The sequence below is a fragment of the Microtus ochrogaster genome, unplaced genomic scaffold (genome assembly GCF_000317375.1).
Source record: "Microtus ochrogaster isolate Prairie Vole_2 unplaced genomic scaffold, MicOch1.0 UNK21, whole genome shotgun sequence".
Taxonomy (NCBI): Eukaryota; Metazoa; Chordata; class Mammalia; order Rodentia; family Cricetidae; genus Microtus; species Microtus ochrogaster.
The window spans coordinates 652,775-658,543 of NW_004949119.1; the positions used below are offsets into that span (position 1 = coordinate 652,775).

The window sequence follows — 5,769 nt, forward strand, 5'->3', positions numbered from 1 at the left end:
CAGTACAAGCAGTATGGATAAATCCTGGTGCCACTACAGGTGACCCTGTAGTCTACCCCAGCCATGCAACTGTCATCCACAGAGGAACCACTTTGGTCCTATGCTGGTTCCTTCCCTGTCCGGCTAGAGTAAGTGAGCTCCTACTAGCTCAGATAGACTGTTTCAGTGGGTGTCCCCATTATGGCCTTTTTACCAGAGCACGAGAGTGAAGGTGTGTGTGGAGCTGGAGAGTGAGTAGTGGGTGTGGATTTAGACTTCAGCTCCTCTACCCGGCCACAAGTCTCTTGCAAAACCCAGGAAAGGGGCTGACAATTTTGTGCTCCAAAGTCTGTGCACTGGAAAGGGTGTGTGCCTGTGTATGTGTTTCACAAGTGTCATGGCACACATGTGGAGGACAGGGTACAACATGGGTGCTGGTCTTGGCCCTCTCCCTTGTTTGAGCCAGGATCACTCTGTGGTGTGCCATGGGTCAGGCTGGCTGGCCCAGCAACCTCCACGGATTCTCTTCACCACCGGTATCACTGTAGGAACAATGGCTTCTCTTGGGTTCTGGGGATTTCAGCTTGGATCTGAGCACCTTACCCACTGAGCCATCTGCCCAGTCTGTGTGTGTTCTTTTCTTAGGGAACCCCCTTTCCTTCCTAAAACTATAAGCTCTAGGCACCATGAAACTTGTAGTCACACAATAGAAAAGTCAGAGGGGGAGGTTGGGGTGAAAGAGATTTAACACTTGGAAGATGTAACTGTGATGTTGATGCAATTGGATGAGAGAAGAAACGGCGGATGGGAGGCGCTCGAGGGCAGGTCCCACAGAGAACTGAAGGGAAACACAGGAAGACAGCAATTGTGTGCCAGACGCCCATGAACACAAGGAGGTGTGGTGTGACTGTCTATTCAGTGTGCCTTGGTCCCTGCTCTGTGCCAGGCACTGCAGATGGTGGGGAACCAAACAGAACAAGTGACAAACATCTTGAAGCACACTCTAAGGGTCCACAGATCTCCTAACGGGTTTCTTTGGGCACCAAAGAGTGTTTGGGGGCTGGAGTATAAAACACTGGGGGGCTCTGTAGTTTACTTTCCTGGGGTTTACTTTTCCCTTGATGCAGGAGTCAGACCCAGGGCATGTGCTAAGCATTGGCTCTCTCACGATCTACATCCCTGGCCACTCAAGACTCATCTCAGAATTTAGACTTGTTTTTCAAGGCACAGTGGGACTATTGAATGTTGTGTTCTTGGCAGGATTTTATCTGTCATTTGGAAGTATCCCCTCCATGTCAAACAAGAATTCTTCCACGTACACGTAGGGAAATATGTACAAAGTTTGTTTCACACCAGGCTGGTTGTGAATGCCTATAATTCAGCCCATGGGTGACTTAGACAAGAGGGTGGTATAGTTGGTTTGTCTACACAATGAGAGTGTCTGGAGCAGGGGGAGTTATTTCACTGATGATGCTCTCTTCTACTGAGAGTAACAGAGCAGAGTTGATGAATCTCTAAAGCATAATGTGGTGTGCTGGCAAGATGGCTTCGTTGCGTTGGGTACTTGCTGCCAAACCCAGTAACCTGAGTTCAACACTCAGGATCCATAGCGGAAGGAGAGACCTGATTGCTGTAAGTTGTGCTCTGACCTCCTCATGCATGCCTTGGCAGGTGTCCTCCCCTCGTGGTCAAAGAGATAAAATGTAAGAAATTAAAACAACAACAACAAGATCAATCTGAACTTCAAAGCCGTTAGCTGCAGAGCTCCAGTTTACCAGAAGAGACACAGTGCCTGAGAAGCTGCAAATGGTCAGGAACTTGTGACCACGGAGGACACGGTTTAACTGTGCCCACCCAGAGGGCCTCGGATTTTAGCATTCATCCAGACCACCTGGAGGACTCTAAAAGCAGATTTTGTTTCTGATCAGTAGGTCTGAAGTGAGCACCTATGAAATGGCGTTTCTTCCCAAGTCCCCTGGTCCCCGGCCAGAGAATCCCAGAGAATAACCATGAGGCTAATGGCGGCTGGGGATGGAGAGGGCATGGAAGGTGCTTCAGTTCTATATGTAATATTTTATTTCTTTCACAAAGGTCAGGCTTGGTGGAGAATCCTATGCCATGTGAGACCCTGGGTTGTATCCCCAGTATGCCACACTCCCCAAAAATGTTATTTTTAAAAAATTGAAATATATTTAGGACAACTCTAAATTGACAAAACACTGAATAGATTGTCCTAATCTTACTTGTTTTTCCTTTTGGAACATTTCATTAAAGAAGAAAGATCCCATCTGCTGTGTAGAGAATGGATGGGAACAAAGAACGATAATGCAGGAATCAGCTGTAGACGTGCAGGTAAGAGGCCAAGGCGGAGTCAGGAAAGGACTGTATGTAGGGCTTGACTGATTCTGAGGTCAGGGGAGGGAGGAACTGAGCCATCCCGGTTTGTGATATGAATGATGATAAGCTGTGTCTCCACGATAGAGTAGGAGCCCCGAAGAGGAGATGTGCTGGGGAAAAAGGGGGACAACAAGGTCAGCAGTGGACACTGAGCCCACAGAGCATTGGGAGAAGGATCTAGACTGCAGTATGGATGTAGGAATCCCAAGCAGCTTGACAGCTACCAGAGACACTGCATGAGGTGAGATTACATCGGCCTGCAGCACCCTCAAAGGAATAGTATCATCGGCTGCCAGGTTTGGCCAGCTACAATCCACTGCCTGTTTTCTTTTTATAGCCCTGAGCTAAGCAAGCACTTTACTAGTGAGCTGTAGTCCTGGCCTTTTTTAACCTGGTAAATGTTGGGTAAGAGATATTTGTTGAGAAAGCACAGGTTTGTTTTTCTACGCCATAGGGGCTGCTCTTATGTACTCTGGCTACAGGGCTGAGTGGCACAGGCAGAGACAATGCATGATATCATACCACCCCTCTGCACCTCACATCTGTGATGCGGTTATCACTTGATTTTGGCATTGACTCCTAGAGAAAAAAAGCAGTTGCAAAGAAACCCTTTGTCCTAAGGTTCAAGTTGAGACACACCTGGTCCCTCTAAAGATTATGAAGAAAGGTGAGCTGGAGAGATGGCTCCGTGGGTAAAGGTGCTGGACATGCAAGCCTGTTGCATCCCCAAGACCCACTTAAAGAGAGAAGAGAGAATCAGCTCTGCTGAGTTGTCCCCTGGCCTCCACACGTGCGCTGTGGCATGTGCTCGCCCATGTCCACACGTAATACACACAATGATAATTAACATAAAGCTTTTTAAAGTATGATGAAAGAGATAATACAACAGATGCAGCAGCCTGGGTGGAAACAGCCACCGCAGCTCTGTTCAGTCTCTAAAGATGAGCCGAGGGAGAGGCCTGAGGTCTCAAGTCCCCGTGGAAAGACGAACAAGTGACCTGAATCTGAACCTGGCCAGGGAGACCCCAGAGTGTGGGGTGAATGGGCAAGATGGCCTCCAGGTGGCCTGTGAATGAAACCAGAGTGATTGCAGATTTACAACCCCATGATATAAGGAATAAACAGCAGTGTTGAATTCTGTTTTCTAAGCGAAGCTACTGAACTGTCAGATCTAACGTTTTGTGGTTAGAAGTAGTCACGTTGCTTGCTGTGGCAGCACTTCACCCATGTCCTCATTGGTTTAGAAATAGGAAGCGGTGGTTTCTTATTTGCTGACAGGAACTATGCAAAAGGATTTGGGGGACAAGACTTGAGTTTATTCTTTGAAGTTGAGATATAATTCTTTTTTATTTTGTCTCTGCACTGTGTGACTGCAGTACTCTCACAGGCCAGAAGACACCGTCTGATCTCTTGGGATGGAGTTATGGAGGCTGTGAGCTGCCATGTAGTACCAAGCACAACTGTGAGCCACCCAGGCATGTGGATGGAGACCCAGCTGAGAGAAGGGAGAGACTCCTGAAGGTAGCCCTGTCAAGATTGACACCGATACTCACCGAGTATCACCCCGTGGGTTCCCTGAGAAACCTGGAAGAAACACTAAACCTTTCAAAGTACCAAGATGTGAACACCTGGCAGCACCGGCTGCAGCTGGCCATGGAGTATGTCTCCATCATCAACTACCTGCACCAGAGTCCCCTGGGCATGAGGGTCATGTGTGACTCTAACCACCTGCCCAAAACGCTGTCTCAGTACCTGCTGACAAGAAACTTCAGCATTGTGGCCAATGACCTGGGTGCGCTGCCCCTGGTAAACCACGCCTCCAGGATCCTGGTGAAGTGTGGCCACAGGGAACTCCACGGGGATTTGGTGGCTCCAGAGTAGCTATGGCCTTATGGGGAAGACATGCCCTTCCGAGATGATCTCATGCCCTCCTATGATGAGAAGATTGACATCTGGAAGATTCCGGATGTCTCCAGTTTCCTTCTGGGGCACATGGAAGGCAGCGATACGGTTCTATTCCACTTGTTTGATATCCATAAGGCATGTAAGAGCCAGATCCCCGCAGAAAGACCCACGGCTCAGGATGTACTGGACACTTATCAGAAGGATTTACATTCGCTCAGAGACTGTGATGTCTCAGAGAAGAGATGCTGAAAGGACAGACCATTGAGTGATGGACTTGATGGCTGAATGGCATCCCAGCCGTTCTACTCGTGGCGATGGAAGTGCTTTCGTGAACCTCATGATTTGTGGATGCAGGATCTCCTCCACATTGCCTGTACATCTGAGTGTGCCCTGCTTTCCCGGCCACCTGGATGGAAGTAGCCAAGCGGGAAAACCTTGCTTCAGTGTGCTTCCTGGTGAAGATGCAGAGAATTCATGGGTCTACACAGAATTGAAGGAAGTGATAAAAAGGTAATCATGAAGACACATCGCCTATCCCGGTAACTGTGTTTATAGATTGGTAGGAAATGGAAATCTTTAAATGACCACTTGGAAAAAAACATACACTAATTCTTCGGAGAACATCTCTCCTAATTTGAGCAGTCCTGTTGGAAGCTTGGGATATAGAGCCCAATGGTCGGGCACTTACCTGGTTCTGTGCAAAGCCTTGGACCTGACACGTAGCATACACACACACACACACACGCACACACACACACACACACACACACACACTCAAAGGCCGTTTTGGATGTCCAAAGCGCAACCCTCGTCAGTGAGGTCCTTGTCAGTGTTGGAGATGACTGTCTGTGAAGGTTTCATGCAGTTTCCTCTCCCTGAGCCAAGTACGCTGTGGCAGCACGCTCTGGAGAGCGACTGTGAATGGCTAGGAGTGACTGCTGGGAACGGCAGGCTGCGGGGACTTCCTTACATGCCTGGGACGGTGCTGACCTGTGGTTTCTGTGTGAACGTTTCATATGCAGTGTTCCTCTTTACTAGACAGTGTCGAGCCTCCCTGGGCTTGCACAACTGAACACCTTAAACAAAAACTGTGGTGCCAGGAACGGTGGTGCACACCTGTGATCCTAGCGCCTGGGGAACAGATTGGAGAAACCAAGAGTCCAGGCCTGTCACGGGCTATATACCACGATCCCGTCTCTCCATGCCCCCACCCCAATAAAAAAGTCGCTCCTGTGGTGCTGGCATCCTTATTATGGTAGACATGAGAGAGTCGGTGTGTCTTCGTGGCCACTCACAAGGTGTCCCCTAAACCCGAGCAGGTGACAGGGCCCACCTCGGAGTCTCTAGCTTCACAGGGCTAGAGGGAAGTCCAAGGGTTTCCGCCCTTTGGAATCGGCCCACGGGATCGTACCCAATTAGGTACAAAGGAAATCGCTGCTGTCTTCTACCCAAGCACCCACGACCCAGGCATGCGGGCCACAGGTGGGT

The 5,769-nt window shown here is 49.2% G+C and overlaps 1 pseudogene; it reads left to right on the forward strand.

The window, feature by feature from the left end:
* The first annotated feature begins 3,317 nt into the window (after positions 1-3,317).
* Positions 3,318-4,530, forward strand: LOC101988681 (annotated as a pseudogene).
* Positions 4,531-5,769: the final 1,239 nt, after the last annotated feature.